The sequence below is a fragment of the Cloeon dipterum genome, chromosome 2 (assembly GCF_949628265.1).
Source record: "Cloeon dipterum chromosome 2, ieCloDipt1.1, whole genome shotgun sequence".
Taxonomy (NCBI): Eukaryota; Metazoa; Arthropoda; class Insecta; order Ephemeroptera; family Baetidae; genus Cloeon; species Cloeon dipterum.
In genome coordinates this window covers 25,781,686-25,803,216 of record NC_088787.1, presented here as the reverse complement: position 1 = coordinate 25,803,216, position 21,531 = coordinate 25,781,686, and the positions used below count along the sequence as shown (strand labels likewise).

At 39.8% G+C, this 21,531-nt stretch overlaps 1 protein-coding gene across 1 annotated transcript in view; it reads left to right on the top strand.

Annotated features, from left to right (window-relative positions):
- LOC135937751 (hemicentin-2-like) overlaps nt 1-21,531 on the top strand; it is a 170,268-nt gene that overhangs the window by 136,169 nt on the left and 12,568 nt on the right. The window lies entirely within an intron of this gene.

Here is a 21,531-nt window from a genome sequence, read left to right as displayed (position 1 = left end):
ATCTTTCATTAAAAACATTCTGCCTCTTTTGTTCCATCACATGACTTTGTAATTACCGCACACCTAGAATTTAGGTCACCAGTTCAGAAAAATGTGACTTTACAGTGGGTGCAAGTGGCAAAAGAGCTCTAAAGCCTTTTCAAAAGGGAATTCTATGTTTAATGATATGTTTCAAGTTCAATCAGCTGCTCAAATAAATTATGTTATTTCCTTTTTTAAATAAGTCTATAAAATAAAGTTAACAATCCCAATTTTAATTTGAAACGGAGTGAATGGAGTTACATCCAGAAAGGTAGAGTTAAAGTGTTGGATGTTAAAACAGGGAAAATGAATTCCCAGCTGAAATGGAAAATTGTCTACTTTATTTTCACCAAAAATTTAGATAATTGTATTCCATCTACGTTATGTTTAAAATTCTTTGAAAAAGAGTTCAAATTTTGTTTGAGTGCGAGACAAGAGATGTCATGCATACTTTTCAACTCCATTGTTTTTATAAAGCATTTATCACAATTTGATGAAGCTCAACTAGATGTACTGTTTTGTTCTGCCTTCATCAAATCACTTACTTTTGTTTGAGCTTGTTCTTCAAATCTAATTTCTAGAATCAAACAATATCGTAATCATGACAAATGCACCAATGTTAAACTCATTCTCTATCTACAATTTATAACTCGATTTAATCTCCTGCAACCCATAGCAGTTTGCTTGCATGATCCAAATACTGGCTTTATGATCACACCTTAAATATATTCACACTTAGCCATCCAGTGTGCATCTCCCTTTAGGATCAGAAATCGTACATTTATATCGGGTCAGCAGAATAGAGAACATAAACGCGCAGCCAATATCGCCGCACGGACGACTGCAAGCTGCAGCGGCAATTGTTTCGCAAAAAGCAGGCCGACGACACACAATGTCAATTTGGTAGCAAACGCGAAATCAATCGAACACACTCTGTTCCGACACATAAAAAGCAGCTCGCTGGATTTCCGTCGGCGCCGATTTTTCCATATCCGTGGCAATTCTGCAGTGAGCCCGTAACTCCATTCTCGGAGAGGCGTTGGTGGTGGTGGTGGTGGTGCCGTGCCAGAAAGTGATAGCCGAAATTTCCTCGCCGCCCGACCGTTTTCGCGAGTATTAAAGTAATGGCTTTTTGTTCGCAATTTTACATACATACATGCACTCGCTCTCGCTGCCTTGCCGGCTGGATGGTGTGGCGAAAAGTGAGCAACAAACAACAAAAATGAAGTGGCTCGCTCACTCGCTTTGCCGCTGTGTATGCATTATATGAGAATCCGGCCCGCGCCGCATCACTCGCCCGCGAATCAATAAAGGCACCGACGTTGTCGACAAATCTGCGCACACAAATCCAAATATTTCCACAATGCTTGCCTCGAGTTTCGCGCTCTCGTATTTTTATTTTTAAGTTTCCTCCTCAAATAAAAATGAGATTATTTGTGTTGTTGCCAAAATCCTTGGAATTTTTAAAGTGCAATAGTAGGGGGATTCCAAATAATGCATTTTGTTTTATATTTTTTGATAATATGCCATTGTGATATAGTAAAAATGTTCACATGTCTCATATTAAGTGCTTCACAGTTTTGTCGAGTCCTTAAATCTATTATATGTCACGTCAAAAAAATAAAATAAAAAATGGAAATCTAAGCAAGCTTGGAAATCCAACGTATATGCTCTTTCGGCATCATATATCCATTTAATTGAAATTCTTTTTGCTTCACACGTCTACAGCCTCGTATTTGTCGAGAGTTAGCAATTCTTTTCGAAATAAAAAGCAACTCTGGACACCTCTCTTTCCGAATCAGCAGATTTTGCCCTTTAGTTTCAGCCGCAGCTAAAAGCTACGGCTCTTCTTCAAAAAGAAAAATATAAAGGAATTGCTGCTTGTTTGACACAAAGGGTGAGGTGCTGACGCTGCAAATCATCTCCGCATTGACCGGAAGGTACAGGAATTCTGGTGGCCGGAAGGTCAAAGGGCACTGCGCTGCTGCGGTTGTGACCTTTTATCTGCAGCGCGCAACACATTCGCCCGCCGCTCTCAATCATTTGCCCACAATGGCGGCGGGCTATTCGAAACGGTTACTTCGCCATTCTTTTAGTTTTCTATCTTTGTTTTTCCCCTCGCCGCACCGCAGACGGTGATTTGCATACTTTTCCTCGCCAACCCGCCAGCCCGCACGGCGACTGGTGAATAGGGTTACCGCGTTCAATATCATTTGTAGGTTAATTTATTAAAATCTTCTGTTTAATAAAAGTGAAGAATTGAAATATTTGTTTATCAGAATAATTTGTGACAAAGAAGTGAAGAAGTTTAAAAAAACAATTTATTGAAATCACATGTCATGAAATTTCGAATTTAAGGTTCCAATTTGTTTGGTGAAAGACAACCGACCGACTTTGAGTTCCTATCTAATTTTGCGACTTATTTATTTATTTATTTATTTATTTTTTGTTACCTGTATGATAATTTCAGTAATTCAATTGCTCGCGTGTGGGTTTGAAAAAAGGGGAAGATGGCCATCCTAGATGGAAAGAGCCTTTTGCTTGTGCCTCACTGATTTGCCTTGCAAAGAGGCGAGCTGTTAAAAAAGAGAGGCAGACAATAAAACAAGGCCCAATCAGGACGGCGATAATCTTGTTATTGCATGTCGGCCACCGGGCGTTTTTGGCTGCGGACGGTGCGAGAAAAACGGTGCGCTCAGCCTCGGATAAAATGACATGACTAATTGGACGATTAAGTGTAATTGTGGGCGAAAAAAACATTTTGCACGGTGTAAAGACGGATCCTTCTCGTTGTTTGCGCCACATGGGGCTGCGATATGTAGGTGGGCAGTGGGAATTTGACCTTTTCACTACAACAGGTATGCAATATGAACGTGTGAGTAAAGAGAGAGCCATTAAAGTCATTGATGGTGCAGTTATAAAAGCAGAACGCCGTATTTTCAGTTTGCAGTGCAATAAAAATATTATGCTGCAATTGAAACATAGCTAAATTGCCCTGATTTCTCACCTTTCGGTGAAGACTGGAAATATATTATTTTGGTTCTATTTAATTGTAAAGTTTAGCATAAAAGATATTGCAGATGGTTACTTTTATTTCAAGTTAAATGTTTACGTTTCAGCGGCTGAGGAGAAAGAACCAGTATTCACATATATATCAGAAATAATTAGGATGGCTTTATGATGTTGATAATTAAAGAACACGAACGCCGGGAAAATTCTGAAAATTCCAACGAATTTTCAACGAATATTTTCCTGAGAGTTCATTCCCTCTAATTAAACTGAAAGTATCATGATCTCCTGAGTGTGAAAATCCCAGTTAAAATGCTCAGATGGGAAGGAACAATATTGAACGTATTTCGAAGTGAAAGATTCAAAATGAAATTTACATTTTGAGGCACCGTCTCAAGAAGTACTTTCACGATATTTTAAGCCCACTTAAAAACGCATTAAAAGAGCAATTTGATACGCATTTAGCAGACACGATCCCCTCATTCTCCGCGCACAAATTTCCATCTTGGCTAAAAACGATGTCCAAATAATGTGTCAGAAGGGAAAGGGATGAGGCGTTGCCATTTGCAAGTGCTCACGCATCTACTTATCTGGTGGTGGAAATTTATGCGTGCGGCGCAGTCCGAATGTTGGCTCTTTTTCGAATAGCCCCCTGGCGGCCGCATTAAGTTCGCCTCAGTCACCTACATCAAGCGCGAGCTGCGAGAGCCTGCAGCGTGCATAAAAAGCAGCCAGCCCATTCATCATTAGTCTGGCAGCGCGCCCCGCGAGCTGGCCCAAATTTAAGAAACGACGCGCGCGTCTTAAAGAATGAGCCGAAAAGCTGGGGAAAAGGGAAATATGACGTGTGTGTGCTCCTATATAAACGGAACAGCAGGACGGGATGGAAAGGCGGAACGGCGGCTGTCGTGTAGGTAGATGTGCCTTGTGATAAAGTCCCGCGTGCGCGCTTGTGTTATCTGATTTGACAGGGGCGCACTACTGTCACTCCGTCTTGACCTTTATTGGGTTTTGTTTAAATATTTTGACGTCGAGGAGCTCTGCTGCCGCTGCCACGCCTGTCAACTCGCGACCAACTGACGTTAAATACCAGAATATTTGGCTTTTTAATTAATTGCGTGGTGAACAAGCCCCGAACCCCTGCCGGCAGGATTACATTATTCGTCCGCCGCAATAAGCTGAAGCATTGTCACTGCTGGTTCCTTTCACTTTCTACGCAGACAAAAGAAAAAGCAATTTTTGTTCTGCTTTTACGTTGTGGGCTTTAAAATTTGAGCTAATTTTCCGAAAGGTTTCTCGATTCTTAAGGCGATGTGCCTTGATTGAGCTGTTCGCAAGAAATGTCACCCTTCGTGACTAAAAAATGTATATATATTGAAGAGCATATACCATTATGAAGCAAACAATTACTATCACTATATTCATGGGGGCATTGCTTGCTTGAGTCAGATTTACTTTTACACCTTTAAATCTTTTGATCGCCTTTAATATTTTAAGCATTAGAAAATACATTTTAGCAGCTGAATTTATGAAATTCTCGAGCGCATCTGCCTTAATGGGCATCTACCATGAGCTTTAATTAATAATTTAGTTAATAAAAGAATATATTTTAACAAAAACATACATTTCAAAAAGTATGCAACGTTGTATGCCTAAATAGATACGTTTTAAAATTTTGAAAAAATTTAGTTTTTATATAATTTTACTGAATTTTAACAAATCTTTATAATTTGTACTTTTTTCGTAGAAAATTGAAAGATACGTATTTTTGTTAATTGAATTATTAAAATAATAGCTACACAATTTACTAACTGTAAAGATATTTACTTCTGGAAAGGGGAATGGTTTTTGGTGACAAGGGACAAGACATGCCACACACTCTAAACAGGCTCCTGAACGAAACCTTTCTGAGGCGACAGCAAAAGCAAATATGGCGGGACTAGAGGCGGTGACAAAATATGAGAAATATTAACCCTGAGGGTGTGGAATTCTGATGTTGCGGTCTACAACTGTATTAATTGTGCACGGCGGTGTAAGGTTCCGTGTGTGGGGGAGTCATCTGGCGCTTGCTCAGTGTGGATGCGAGCGAAGACGAGCTGCTAACCCAACGCTGCTCTCCCTCAGAAAATGGAGTGGAATGGCGGATTAAAGCGCCTCTTCATTAGTTGCATTACGTTCGCTCTCAGCAGCCAGACAATGCTCACGGTTATGCCTTTAATTAAAATTATTTTCTATTCATGAGGATTCTTTGCAGCCAACTTCTATTCCATCTTGCCGAGAAACTTGGACTCAATTGAAAAGATGCATCTGCGTGCTTTCAAAGGGACATTTTATAATCATATTTCCTTGGCAGGCTCTTTGTAATGCAGTCATTTCAAATTCAGTAAGATAATTTAGCAGCACAACGAGGTGAGGGAAAGAAGAATTTGCAATATAATAGAGCCTGTACTGGTGCTTCATTTGCGGTAAAAATTTCATTAAAAAACATTTTTCTAGAGAAGTACGCTGAAACTATGCAGTGGTGGCGAAACCTCATGTATGCTGCGTATATTAAAATCATTTTTTTAAATTAAAATTTGAAAAAATATAATGAAATTATATTGTAAATTTGATGGCTGTGATGAGAAGATGACGTCTGTCTTAGAATGAAAATCCAATATTTGATGCACGCGACACACTGACTTCTAAAAATGTTTTTTCCGAGCAAAGAGGCATTTTGCCATGGGAAAAACGGGGATGAAGGATGAGGTGTGTGGCACAAGAGCGGAAAGTATAAATTGACAGCTTTAGAAACTGTCACCAGAGAAAAATGGAAAAAGCGTGTTTGCTTCGCCTTCTGTCAATAGAGCACGTGTTTTGCACATTAAGCTTGTTCCTTGCCAAAATACGCGAGACCTAAATAACCGTCTCGCATGTCTATTTAAAAACGTCTTCATAGCGCCAGAGGTGTGTTTCCCGACCCTTTGATCGGCTATTTTTGTTACGTGCTCAAACACTTCACACATTACATGGCATCTGCAAAAATAATCTGCTCTTTCGTTCCACATATCAAATATGGTGGCTCGCTTTGAACTTTCTAAATCAGAAGGCAGCTTGCGGGCCAACTCGAACAAAAGTGTAACAAACGGTGGTGCACACTGACAAGCAGAACAAAAAACAGAGAGACTTGTTCACGCCCTAATTACCTCGGGCATGGCGGAAAATTTTTCGGGCAAAGCATGCACAAAAAGGCTTTCTTATGTAAACACAGCCCTTCTAATAGAATTAAATTCGCCCGACTGGATGGATTCTTCTCCGTCCTTTTCTCTTCTCTTTGGGTAAACAAAATCACGAGCGAGATAAAGGGCTTCAGAGAGAGATAAAGCGCCTCTTGAAATAACACACGAAAAGCGCTGACACGAGCAAACGCGGCTCTAGGAATTACACGCGAGAGTAAAAATTTTTCATGCTTTCTGTCGCGGCGGCTCATTCCTTTTTTTCGTTTTACCCTTGTCGTTATTATTTCTCTGTGTTTAAGCCGCTCACCTTGTAATCTGTCAAGGTTTGCTTGCTGCGTGCTTTTCAGCAATAATTACAACCGGCGCTAAAGAACAAGAAGCTTAATATTTAACTGGATCAGGACGAAATCGCTTTTCTCTTTTAATTAAATGACCAGAAATAGTTTCCGATGGAAACCCTGCTGCGTCGATTTAATGTCTAGAAGGAGCTTAATTTGAAATACCGGGAACTTATATTTGTTAATAGGTATTAAAAAATCTTTGGTGAAACCAAGTATATATACAACACCAACATTTTAACGTAAGCCCCTAAGGAGCTCAAATTTGCTGCCGTAAATATTTTCATATACATTGAACAATACCTAAAGAAGCTTAGGTTTAATGAGCCGTTTTTTAAGTTCTCGATCAGTAGTCAAAGGAGAATTGATATGATTTCATCTTCTAAATTTGAGCACTTGCAAAAAATATTAAAATAAAATAAGATTTGTGTGACAATTGATTATTTAAATAATGATAAGGAGAGTAATCTACATAGAAAGCGTAGTTATTTTTAAATAAATAATGTATATTTGCAAGGGTAGTCATTTAATGAATATTTCACAATACATTTTTTTGGAATGTATTCTGGCCTAGAACGCTGAAAGAGAACCTATTTGTTTTTTTATAAATATACTTAATAGTTTTAAGTTCTAAACCAAAAAATAATTAATATAATATTTCTGCTCATTCAAGTGAACGTTGAAGAGTAAAATTTGGCTTTCGTGCAGTTGATTCTACCGTGTGGCGATGTTTATTATTTGAATCAGATATCATACACACATATTGGTACTGCTGAGCTGTAACAAATTAAGGCCGCGACCTCGGCAAAGTTGTTGAAAAGATTTAATTTAGATCCGCGCAGTGGTTCGCTGGCGGCCCGGACATTTTTATTGGTGGTTATACGATAACGATAACGTCGTTTTATTAGTTATAAAATTGATTCGGAACATCCAGCTGAAGGCAAAAACGGTAGCAGAGGAATGTCCTATAAAATTAAATCGCCGTCCGCGCTGCGTCTCCGCACCCCGGCGTCACGTTTCCCGTTTTATTTTTTAATCTTGAACTCGCAACTTGGTCTGCGTGCGCCGTCTCGCCGCTCGATTCTTGAACCTGAATTTAATTAAAGTTTCCGTCAAATTCGCCGCGCTTGAGGGATGTGCTGCTCTCTCAGAAGGGTTAAAAGTTTGCTCACGCGCAGTCTGATAGAAACCGTGCAGCAGGTTTTGAGTTCGCAGCAGGCTAATTCGATCACAGTTGAGCGAGGCGGTTGCCGCTGCAACCTCTGTTCACACTAGAAATTTGCTTCGCTCGTGGAATTCCGCATTTTTTAGTTTTCGAGAACCACAATGAAAACGGTCCTTATTAAGAAGTTACTCGCCCTCACTCAGATGCGTTGGATTGGATTTGAACTGAAACGAAATATTTTAAATCCTGGATGATCGTCATAAGTGAATAAAATAAGATTTAATATTAGATTGTCTCGCATGTTCTCCGCACAGGTTCCCTGATGCAAATTAAAATCAAAACTGCAAGAACCTTCTTAGGATTTTGCCCTACCTGCCATGGAAAACGATTGATGGCACTCATTGTCAGTTGCCGAGTTCAATTATAGTGAATGCAGATGATGAAAATTTTCTTTTGCACATTCTTACAAAATATACGACCTCAAAAATTCGAATTTTATTTTCAAAATAAAACTATAAACAATAGATCTAATTTCGTCAGGACTATGCCATATCAATAAATAGCATGTTGTACTTTTGGTACTTTTGAATAAAAAATCACAATCAGGACATTCATTTGAGGTAGTTATATGTTTTTGACACTCTTTGCGTTATGAGACTAATTCGGACAGTTGTCGATTCTCAGTAAAAAAATAAATAAAGCAATTGCCATCAGCCGCTCGTTGGCCCTGGGCGAGAATAGGTTGCAAGCGTGTCGGAGTTTATTCACCAAACACAAAATCAAGCTCTCAAACCATCACAAACAGTCATTATTCGCAGCCAAAAATCAATAGCTCTTCAGCACTCGGCGAAATAAGCGGACTCGCTGGAAACCATGCTCATCGCTGGCTTGCTCTGCTCTACGTTGGCGCAGAAAATTAGATTTTTTCCGCACACGGAAAAATTCCCAAATCCGAAGTGAATTACATATTCATCACACCGGTGCGGCCAGTGCGTGCACTGGGAAAATAAATATTAGCTTTCGCTGCGAGGGCAAACAACCCCAGTGGCACCTTTCCATTTTTCCCTGGGCTCGGCGGCGCGGCAACACGACCGGACAAATCACCGCGCGCAGCTCTTTATGCTTTCCGACACGGAGGAAAATAATTTGCGCACCCACAAAAAGAGTAACTGCCCGGCGTCGGCGGTGAATTTGTAGAAGCTCAATCTTTGTCCGTCCGACGGTCCGCGTGCGTGTTTCCACCGATTTTTCCCGCCCGGCAGCGGCGGCGTGCTATGTAAGCTGCGGTGGCAAAAGCAGACGGCGGAATAAATAAAAGGCGAGAGAAGAAACGGACCGACGAATTCGCGGCTGCCAATGCATACATATTTATCAGATAGGGGCCAACTTTCCGACCGATTCGCCCGAATTATGCAAATGGAAATTCAGGGCCACTTGGGGGACGAGGAGGGGGGGGGGGGCGAGAACTGTCAATCCGCCTTTCTGTCTGCCAGGCTCCTCTATAGGGTTGCCAGTTGACAAATTATCGTTTTCTAGCCTGATGGACAGTTCTCCATAGAGAATGTTTAGCATTATTTGCTAATGTTATTAACTAAAACAAAAAATAATATATTTTTATCTTCCCTCAACAATCTGTACCAATTCTAAAAAAAAATATTTTGTCTTCATGATTTTGAAGCACTTTTAGAGACTATAGTCATTGGCACTAATAATATTGGCTTTCACCGTGCAATTAGCATATCTTTCTGTTTTTCTTGCACAGGAAAAACTGTAAGTATTTAATTTTATTTATGCTCAGTTCAAGTACTAAATTATACAGTTCTTGTAATTAATATTAATTAAACTATATGCATACTTTCTTTTCGTTGTAAACTCACTTTGCTCGAAAATGTTATAGACGACCTCATCATAGCGAAATCCCTTCATCACTGTAAATTAGACTAAAGAGATTGCGGTGGTTTTTCCTGTTTTAAGCTGCTGGAAAAGGAAAAAGATTTAGCCTCTCGTGACAAGCCCACACCCTTTGCTGTTAAGATTTTAAACAGCGCCTGCCTGCAAAATTCAAGAGAGAGCGCTCAGCCAGCTGGAAAATTCTGGGTCACGTGGTCAGTCGTCAAGCCTAGATAGAAGGGAAAAGGGCAAGAGAAAAGTGGGTTGCGGATCCCTTCGGGCTGACGAGCACTGCCAAATTCCCTCTTTCGTGAGTGTCGTGTCGATAGCCGTCGGTCAAAATTGCGAGCCGAGCAAAAATTTCTGATAAAAACAGCTTTCCCAAAAAAACCAGAAGACTTTATCCAAAAAAATATGCTTAAGAAAACTGTTATTTTACTTGAAATAAAAAATAATCGGATACTTTACCTTCCATAATATTGTGGCAGTTCCCGCCACTTACTGGCGCAAGTTAAACTTATATTCTCCCAAATCGGTAGAGGGCAGTGTAATTGTGCGATAAGCGCGTTACCTGCACTGACCCTTCCACCTCGCACGACGATGGTCATGTCAACCGCTCACTCCGAATAGGAAATTCCGTGCGAGGAAATATTTTGAAGAAGCAACAAGATTATTATAACTGACCCGCATTCGATCGGGGTAAGATATTCATTGTGATAACTCTTTTTCGTTGTGAACAATTATTTATTTAATGTGCAATATTTGTAATTGTGAATTATATTTATTACAGTCCTGTATACTACTACTACTACTACTACTAAACTTAGACGTGAATTAAAAAGATAAGTGGAATCAAAAGACGTTTTTCCATTATGGGCTCCTCGATCGTAACCCACAATATAAAGAATCAATCTCGCGAGGACTTTATTATAAAAAAACCAACTCTGGTTTTAATTTGAAAAAGTCTCGAGGCTCATCAGGAATATTTGAATAAGACAAGAAAATGGTGGCAACCCTGAGTGCAAGCCGTTCGGCTGGCTATGTAACGGTTGCTTTTCGGGCTGCAGAGTCGGCGAGCTACACATGAGGAAGAAAAGCGGGTGGCGGGCGGCGGGCGAGTGTAGTCTCCAGGCTATGTTCTCTGCACCCACCATGCAATCGATATGCGTGCCAGCCCTCTCTCGTCGGCACCAGAAGCAGCAGCAGCAACCACCCACCGCCACGGCAAACGTATTCACCGCAGTGTTAATGCATATACGGCGGCAGCGGCGGATCACTCGCGCACACAAATCGCGCGCGCACAATGCCCCCGCGGATCTTTTGTACTTGACTCATTCGCCCGCCCGCCTGTTCGCTCAGACGGAGCGCTTGAAAGAGCCCCAAAACACTTTGTCCGAACTCGATTTCGAATTTAATGAGTGCCTTTGCCCCTCTGCGCGTGGCTCGCTTCAGCACAAAAGGAGGCTGGCTGTGCGTTAAAATTTGATGCTCCACCAGATCGCCTCTTCCGGGTCCGTAGTCCCGGTTTTTGTTGCTCTTTGTTTGCTGGTAGGCGTTTTCGGTGCCCGATTTTATTGGCCTCGCCTTAGCCACTTTCAAATTTTGACTGGACCCACGTGCAATTGAATTAACCAATTAATGCAGTTAGTTTTTAGACGTGTGATTCAATTAATGAAAATAGATATTCACCGGTTACAGTTCCTCTCATTCTATTGTGAGGCAAAAGGCACTGTCCAATTTTAGATGCTTTGATTGGAATTGGTGTGGGTAGGGAAAAGGAATGCTTGTCTTGCTGAGCTTTCTGTCAATTAAAGCTGACCTTTGGAATGGTATAGGTCGTGATCGTTTGCTGGGAAGTTATTTTAGGTTCTCTCCCACTAAAGGGGAAACAGACAACAACACCATTGACCATTGGCCTTATCAAGGAAATCACAAGGCAGAATTTCCGGATACAGATCCTTTTGATGATCTTTTTCTATTTTTTTCCTCTGCTCAGCACATCCTGTGAGCTTACCGGGTCCCAATAAGACCGCCGGGCGGTAAACATGGGGCCCGAAGTGGCCGCAGAGGAGCTTGGTCCAAATTTGGCCATCTTTTCGCCTCCGTGAACCGAGGTCTTTGATTTGAAAGCCAGATAGTTTTGCTTAAAGCCTCTGGAAAGGTGCGAAAACCAGTAAGTGGTGAGTGTCCTCCCAGCCCGTTGAGCTATTTGAGCATTCTGAGTCGCTTAATTAAAATCTCCTATTGCCATCTCTGACATTGGGTAGTCTGCAGTAATAATTGATCCCCATATTGCTGTAATATCTCCCTTTGCTTTGGCACTGCTAGCAATATGTCTTAACAATGTTAGCCGAAACGCGCAGATGGAGAATTCACAAAAATTAATCCATCCTATTTTAAAACAATTTAAAATCAGAATCATCCCTTTCAATTCTTTTGGTAATTTAGTACTCCAATTTCCTTTGCAATATATCACATGGAATGAAACAGCGTCGAAATAAGATTTATGCTCAGTAAAATCAATTTGAAAAACAATATTTCTGTTGTGTTCGCCAGTAAGTTGAGACAATAACACTTTAATTTTCGCAGTAACGCAGCATTTAACTCTGGCCGATGAAATTGATTAAGTTACAAATTGCCGCATATCGCCATATCGCAGCGCACAAAATGCACAGCGTGAACTTTTCAGTGATTTATGCCATTAATGTGGCGCGCGACTATTTCACGGATTGGATTTTTGTTTATTAATTCAGAGGGAAAACCCGACCGCAATGTTTTCGAATATTTCACTGCCGTCCAACATTCAAATCTAACAAAGTAAAAATGTGCACGTATAATCAATAACATATTTCACAGCGGTGGTAAAAAGGTGGTTTGATACAATATTTTCCCCCATCGTGAGCAGCACAGGCCAATTTTCCCTCACCCACCGCAAAAAGTGTAAACCGTCAATATATATGTAAACAGCGGCAGTCTGGTCGGAGCGCATTTAATCAAGCAGAAAATTAGAACTCGCCAAGTGCAAAAATGAGTTTTGCCGATGCGCCGCCACCACCTCCGCCGCCGCCACGTGTTACACAAGCATCTCAATTTTCGTGTTGTTCTTGGAAAAGGCCGTGACGTGGAAACCTTTTCGCTAACAACTACGTGGGTTATTTTTGGGAATAGAACAAGCAACGCGACCTATATTGGATCTAGGAATAGAGCAAATATGGCAGATAAATTGAAACCTGTGTCAAGATAAAGAGTAAAGAGGCAGCAGCATCTCGGCACTGTGTGCTATGTGCGTTGTGAAATAAAATGAGATAGATTGTGAAATATAATAGAAAAGAGAATTTCAATGAAAGCACACTTACCTTTCCTTGGGACGGTCTAAGTAGTACAATCATTGAGATTTTTCAATAAATCTATCTCTGGCTTGTTTGAAATGCCATCATTATTTCCGACTTACGCCTCTGGTACTTCGGCATATTTATTGGTAAATCAAATAAGAATCAACAATTTTTGCAACAGAAATCCATGAGGAAATCAATTAGTTTCAGACTCATGACCTCAAAAGCAACTTTTCCAGAGTTCAGCGAGCAATGCATAGTGACGTTAAAAAAACAAATCGAGAAAAATCCTGTATTTTGGAATTGGAAATGTTCTACATTTGCTTGTACCATCAGGAGTTGAAAATATCCAGTTCCATCTTTGGAATTCTCTTTATTTTTTTAACGACATTCTTAATCAATCCAGGCATCATTCCATCAATTCCCGCGTGAACTAATAAAATTGGAATATTCAATTTAACAGTAGAGCCATTTCGTTGTATATTAGTTTAAAAAATGTTCAGATTTCACGACACAGAATTTATTTCTTTTGGCCCCTTACAATTAGGCATCATGAGAATGTAAAAGGTGAATTTTCCAATACTTGTATCATCATTCAAAATCAATATTCTTTACAAAATCAAACGTATTTTTTATCTGAGAATGATACCTATGTGTTAAGTGAAATATGTTTTCACTTCTTTGATTCTTATGATACAGTGAAATAAATCACTGACAAAATCAAATGACTTCTTCCAAAAACGGTGACATGCCTGCTCAAGAACTGATGCAATCACCAAAGCGCGTTTTTGCGGATGATTTAGCAGATGCTTGACCTTCCTTTAATTTAATGCAATTTTAAAGTGATTTGAATTTTTTAAACTGTATATTGAACAATCCTAAGCGGCTCATTTTTCGTTACAAAGCCATGCCGATGCTGACAGTAATTGAATAATAATCAGTGTCGGCCTTTGTTTGGGCGTCAAAAGTCTCAACGGGAAGATTACAACTCATTAGGGTTGGATTCTTGACGCTTACACGACCAACTTTCCCTTCGCACAGACGCATACTTAACTAATTGATGAAGTATTGAGGTGGTAGCGCCCTTGGCGAAATTTGTGGCGTCGTCAAAACTTGTTCGCATTTTCCCGAAATTCGCCAAGTTGTGTCGCGTCAAATTAATTCCGCGTGCGGATGCTGTCACCTGAAGGAACGCGAACGAACGAGTTTCATCTGGCGCTGTCTTGCCGGAAGCGTGGCGCGCGCCTAATTCCGTAAATTGGAGTTTTTGCCTTTATTTATGACAGCAAGCCGGCGAGCAAGTGAGCGAACGCGACGGCGCAAACTTTTGCGCAATAAATCTAAATTTAGTCAATTTTCTTGCCGCGTGCGCACTATATTGCCGCCGGTCGGATTTGTTTCATGTGAAAAACAACACTGGTAAACAGGAAGGACCTAAATTTTAATTTCACGCCATTTGGTCAGCAAAGAGGAATTTCGCAACACTGCTTCATTACCTCATTTTAAATTCCTTTTACGTCTCGCCGATGCCGAAAATTCTTTTTTACTTTTACCCATTTGGGGCGGAGGGAAATTTGAATGGATAAGCCGATATTTGACGGATTTTTACTCTCGTGAGAGACGAAAAGAAGGTTTTATCAAAAATGCTCTTGCAGCTTATCATTGTAAGGCAGCCGGAACCTTTTTCCGCAGTTCGCCAAATTTCTTCCAGCCTCTATAGAAAGGAGGAAAAAATCAAGCGATCAGGTGAAAACCTCCAAAGTTGCGTAGGAGTTGGTGGGCTGATTGCAAGAAGAGAACAGCTTGGAGAGAGCAGAGCAGTCGACCCTTAATGCGGCGAGATGGCAAATCATTTAGAAGACGGTAAAGAAAAGTAGAGAAGCTCTCTTTTCTCACTCGAAACGAATATTTCTCTTTCTCTCTGATAAGTGTCCTTAACCCTTTCTCGCCGGGTGTGTCACTGCCGAAATGAGATTTTGTTTTTACAGCAGCGTACTGGCTCGCGACGAGTGCAAGATCCGCTGCTGCCGCCGCTCGCCAGCCTCCGGCTATTAGTCGAGTGGGCTGCCAAAGTGGAAATCAACACCATGCCGATGAAAAAACTTGCGAACCTTCTGATTTTAGTTTGTTTTCTAACCGATTAAAACTTCCATTTTTCCGATTTTTCCATTCGAGTAAATTATTTCGAATATAAAGTATTGAGTTACAAACAAAATATAATTGATTATATGTGTTAGTCTGCCATATAATAGTATCCTAAAATGGGTGCCCGGCACACTTCCTAAATTAAAATCTTGAGAGACAAACAATACATGGACCTGACTCCATTGTACTGTGACTTACATTTAATTTGAATAACGAAAATAAGAAAACACTTTTATAAATTTTGTGTTGATTGTAGAGAGTAGTGCTGATACTGTCTGAGAGGCCACTTAACATTAACGTGGAATTTGAATTTTCCTCTCAGAATTTCACTCATGACCGGCCCCATTCATGGTCTACTAATATTTAGAGGGGGGGGGGGTATTAAATTTGAATGGATTTTTTATGTATATGTATTGTTCATGATTAAAGAATTACTGTCACAGGAAATATTTTTATTGAAAATTAACATGAAAAAATGCAAGAAACTGCATGACCGCGCGAAACAATAAAAAATGAGTCGACACTGTCATGTGCCACTGCATAACATTATTTTTTAAGCTATCGTCCTGAGCGAATTTTTCTGTATTGAATAGTATGAAATTTGTTGAAAATCATTCACGAAGCTATGCTTGGACCATACAGATTATTCACTTTTTCCTTCAAAGAATATGATTTATTTTAACATTCAATCCTGTGTGAAAACTCTGAACAAAATACCTAATTTTCTCATTTAAAATTTGTCTGCAACTCTGCCCATCCAAGTTGTAGCAATCAAGTTGTGAGATTTAGTTAAATAGTTGGTTAGCCAGTAAGAGCAAAAGTATGAAATAACTGAATCAATCTGTTCCCGTCAAACTAAGGAATAACTACGCTCGGCTAATTTTTTTCCAACTTGAATTTTATTATACGTGAAACTTGGGCTCTATCTAAGAAATCTAGTGTCGATAAATAACGCGCAATATCTAACACTTATTAGCTTCCAAGGAACTATCGGTAATTAGGTCGGTACGCTCGGTCGAACACGTGCGTGAGTGCGCTAATGAACACGAGCAAATATCGCGGGAAAACTTTGTAATTTCGCGAAATTCCTTTCCACCGTGCGAAAGCAGCCGACTGGCTCCAATTAAAACTCGGCGTCGAGAGCTCGCCGTCTGTTTTTTGCACTCTGATGGAAATTCGCAGCCGGAGCGTGTTGGATTTTCATTACCGAGAAATCAACGGCGTGCGTCCGTCCGTCCGTTCGTTCGTTCGTCCTTATGTACTTAATCCGGCGTACATGGCATAATGTAAAAGTATCCCCACTAGAGCTAATTCTCCGCCATAAGTAGAGCAGGATTAATTTTCTGTCGTGCTGCTGGTGGTGCCTTCGGTGATGGCGGTGCTGCCGCTGCAGCAGCGAAATTAACTCCCAGCGCATCGAAGATTATAAGCAAAAGCCCTGGATCCATTTTTATATCATTACGACCGGAACGTAAATCATCCGCGGCAGTGGCGGCGGCAGTTGTTGCAAAAGTATAAACTCGTTGCTGCCGGGAAATGTTATTTCCAAGAGAGTTGCTCACCCTTTATACAGAAGTACGGTACGTGCGATGAATCCTCCTTCTCTCTTTCTTTTTATTTAATCCTTGCGAGACGACCTCTCTCGTCCGCCATTGTGCACTTTGATTGCAGTCTTTTATTTAATAATACAGCCACTTGTACACACGCTTAATCGCCATGTTTCATAATTACGTACTAAAGTATCATGGGTCTTTTGCGTCGCTGCTAGTGGATAACTTTTGTAATACACCGGGTAAGGATGTTAAACCTTGGAGGTAGTTTCAAATTGCCGACTCAGCTTTTGCTGACAGCACGGAAATAGAGTGTCATTTGCGTTTAAAATTCCGCAAATTTCATTACAACCTCGGCATAAACGCCCTGTTGCGGTTACAGTTTTTAGAGAATTTCTACGCAAGTTTTTGGTCGATTAGTGAACAAATTTCCGGAAGGGAAAAGTATTAAAACAAACTATTATTGAAGAAAAATTGTGCTGAAGACTAGGGTTGGTATTTATAAATAGGGTTTCAATAAAAATGATGATTTGGGCACCTGTTATAAAGACAATTTTTTTTTAACATTTATTACACATTTTCTCGGAAAACTTATGTTCAACAGACTTTGGTCGACAAAAAATATGTTTTAAGTCAAATTCGCTTTAATTAATTTATTGACTTATTTCGAATGTCTCATGCTAGGAAATATGCGTCCACAAAATGTTTCCTCTAAAGCCCCTGAAGCTCTGTCCAATTCTACAACTGACTATGCAGGTCAACGGGACTATTAAGAACTGAATTAAATTACAAAAATTCTCTTGTATTATCAACTTTTTTATATTAAACTTCCGATAAATCTACAATAACAATTTCGGGAAAGAACTTCATAGAAATATACAAGAGTTATCTCTACATTTTTGGTATTTAAATCTCAAAACTAAATAAAGATAATTTTTTGAATGTTTTTAGAATGAACGGTGATTTAAATTACCTGTATAAGTTTTTTGGCATATACAATTTAAAAATTGTAGCTCCAAAAGCATAAGCAATTCTTAACATTTTGTGTGAATTTTGGAGGATTTATTGAAGGTCATTTAAGACAATTTGAGGCTAAGAAGACGATTTTAGTGTGTCTCAAAAGTTGCGTGATTTGTGCTCGTTTGGAACCTTAATGAAAATCACGGGAAATGACCCACCAAGAAAAGAGACGTCCTTTGGACGTCATAGACGTGACTCGTCCACTGGTCCTGGAGACTTCTATTCTGACCGCTTTTATGACGTCTTTTATTACCGTCGAGACGGACGAGTCAAGTTTTGGCCGAGACGAGTGGGACGGGATTTGGTCGAGACGAGTGGGACGGAATTTGGTCGAGACGAGTGGGACGGGTTTTACACCACTTGGGACCGCACGGCCCCCCGCGGCCCAGCTGGGCCTTGCAGCCCTGCTAGGCCTATTTTAGGCTCTTATCTGGGAACAGACGTAACTTGTCCAAAGACCCTAGCCAGAAATGCCTTTCTTAAGCTTGGTCCTTGCACAAATTTCGCCCAACCTAGAAAAAAATTAGGTAAAATAGCAAAATGAAATGAGCTCATTAGTATTACTGAAATTTCATCATTTTTATTTCTTACTGTTTTCAAAGACCCATCAGCAGATTCATACCACACCCTTACATAAATATTATTTATATATTAAGTTATCATGTGTCATCGCATATCATCACTGGATTATTCTTAAAACAATTCTTTTTAATTCCTCATTCATTTTAAAACGGGTTTAAATTCATCAGTCCATAGAATTCGACGCCGGCAATACACTGGCGCCAGGGGTAACATTCTATTGTATGACACTTAATAGAGCGTCCATTGAGATCGAGAAATTTTTGTTAATCCGGGAATTCCCAGGAATTTTGGATCCTGAGCAGAAATATTAAGCAGTTATATGAGAATCGGGATAGGATCGGGTATTTTTTTCGGGACAGGAATCCCGATGAGCAGGTGAATTCGAACTTCAAATTTTTATTGTCGATTGGACGGGATATTTTGGCATCGAAATATTAAGGATGATTTGCTTAAAAGTACTTATAAAATGGATCGAGAAATTCCAGGGGTGGGGAAAATTCGGAACCATGTTCCAGGTTTGAAACTCAGGAATGGGGGACGCAGTCTAAGAGTTACAGTCCACCTTTCATTCACAGATAACTCGATTTCCGGGGATTTTTAAATAACGAATAAACAGGGATTCCCGAGCATCAAACCTGAAATTTCACCATCTTTATAAACAATCAGGTTTTTTTTCCAATTTATTAAGCAACTGTAAGTGGCAAGAAAAAATTTCCACGCCGAAAATCCCGTCCAAATTTCAAAATTCTCTTGAAACTGCCTGCAGATGGCTAAAATTGATAACATGCACCAGGGGAGGGAAGCAAGACAATTTGATTGTTTATTTATTGGCGGGGGAATTTTTCATGCCACTTATAGTTGCTTAATAAATTGGAAAAAACTGATTGTTTATAAAGATGGTGAAATTCCAGGTTTGAAGCTCGGTTCCCTATTTATTCGTTATTTCTAAAATCCCCGAAAATAGAGTAATCTGTGAATGAAAGGTGGACTGTAACTCTTAGACTGCGTCCCCCATTCCTGAGTTCCAAACCTGGAATTTCTCGACCTATTTAACAAACACTTTTACGCAAACATAAGTGTCACCTTAAAATTTCAATGCCAAAAAATCCCCTCAAATCGACATCCAAAATTTGGAGATCGAACCCGCATATATTCATGGATATGTTTGTGATTGTATAGCCCTAATAACCATGGCGGCTTTGCTTAGGCCCTGAAGCTGCTCATCGGGATTCCTGTCCCGAAAAAAATACCTGAGCCCGGCCCGGTTCTCATATAACCGCTTATACTTCAGCTCGAGATCCGAATTTCCCGAATAAACAAATTTGACCCAAAATCAAAAGAGATACTATTAAACTTATAAGACCTGTGTTACGGATTTAAATTATCAATAAAAATGGCCTGCAATTATATTAGCAGAAAACTGAACAGCCAAGGTTCCTGGTCGAATTACATTACTAATTATTGTTTCAATACAAACCATAAATGGTATAAGCACTCCCAAAGTGCCCTGAGGCACGAAATGGAGGAATATATGTTGAGTATTATTCATTCAGCCATAAAATATTAAAGCTTATCAATCATGAAGGTAAAGATATAGACTTCAGGTAAAACTTAAAAGACTAGTACTTGTGAAAATAGAAGGAAATCTCAAAAATTATTTAACACTACATTATATAAAAATAAAATTACAAATAGTAATGTTAACCCAGGCTTAAATGGTCCTCCTAATAACACCTTAAATTCCTTATGTAAAGTTCTTCCAATGGCATTGATTAAATTAATTTCCCGGGAATTCCCGGGGAACCGAATATTTCCCAAATACATACGATGAACGCTCTAATTGGAACTCACATCAGCGTCGCACTCACTTCACTTCTTGAAGCTTAGTCTTTGATGAGGGATGAGGGTGATCACCTTGTTGATTACGTTGAGATATTCTGTGCGTCTGGTTTTGAGCGATTTGGTCAGCTTCCTGAAGGCCAAGCACAATTCCTAAGTGTCCAGCTACCGCAACAGGTTGCTGCTCCTCATCATCATGGTTATTAGACAACTGAAAAATGGAAAAGTATCGATAAATAAATCAATAGGGTTGAGTTTAACTGGAAAACATTTATTTAAAATGGTGTCAATTCGTAATAGAGAATGTGAGCAATTACAAAGAATTGGAGGAGCATACATTTTGACTGCAATTTTACATTCCTGAAAAAAAACTCAAATTAAAGGTGGTAAGCAAATGCAAAATGCAACCCTGTTCAATTTTCATTTTATTTAATGAAGTTGCATGATACAACAAACAACAATCGATCATTAAATTTTTATTTTATGAATATGTATGAAGGAGTGAGTGTGAAATCAGAAAAAGGTTTTGTATGTATGGAAAAATTAGTTTCCAACCGCCGAGTTACAGTTTTCGTCACTCCTAATTATATTATGTATAATATCTAATTGGATTTTCATAAGAACTGGCGAGATTTGGAACCCGGCAGAAACTGTAACTTTGCCATACATACATACATTGTGTACGTAAACGCGAGCAAATAATAATAACTGTGCAATATAATTATTTAAGAATGTACTACATACAAAAAATTCTCGTCAGCATAATATACTATAAGGGCTAAAAGGATGTGGAAGACGTACATACACTTTTCGCTGCGACTTGCACAGTTTTCGCCAGCCATATTTTTATATTATGTAATCATATTAATGGGATTCTCATTAGAACGGGCTACATAGATAATAATGTGTGCAACGCGGCGGAAACTGTAATAAAATTATTCTTTCATAAGCAATAGCGCATAATCTTGTTGGATTTCTTTTGACGATAATCTATTTTATGTAGATAGATAATTAACAAACATGAACAACACTTACCCAATTGATCGCAGGATCCAGACAATCCGTTCGAACCACGGGACGTCCGTTTGGCGTTTGTCCTTATCCTTGACTTTGTCCACTGTCCTCTCGAGTTGCGGCGTCCGTTGTCCATTACTAATTGATTAAACTTTGAACGGTCGAACGGCCGTTGACGCGTAAGGCGATGAAGGAATTCTTCGCCAGTCCTGCCGTTGGCCGTTGGGTTGCTGCCTGCCGCCCTCTCCCCCGCTCCATAACAGAGGCAGGCAGCAGCACACTGCAGGCATACCATGCAAGCACGTGCATGCTTGTGCATGGTGTGCAGCCGCCGCAACCGCGAGCAGGCTGAAAATTCCTAAAAATCCTATTTATAGCCCCTTTTTGTCCTTTATAACCAGACCTTTT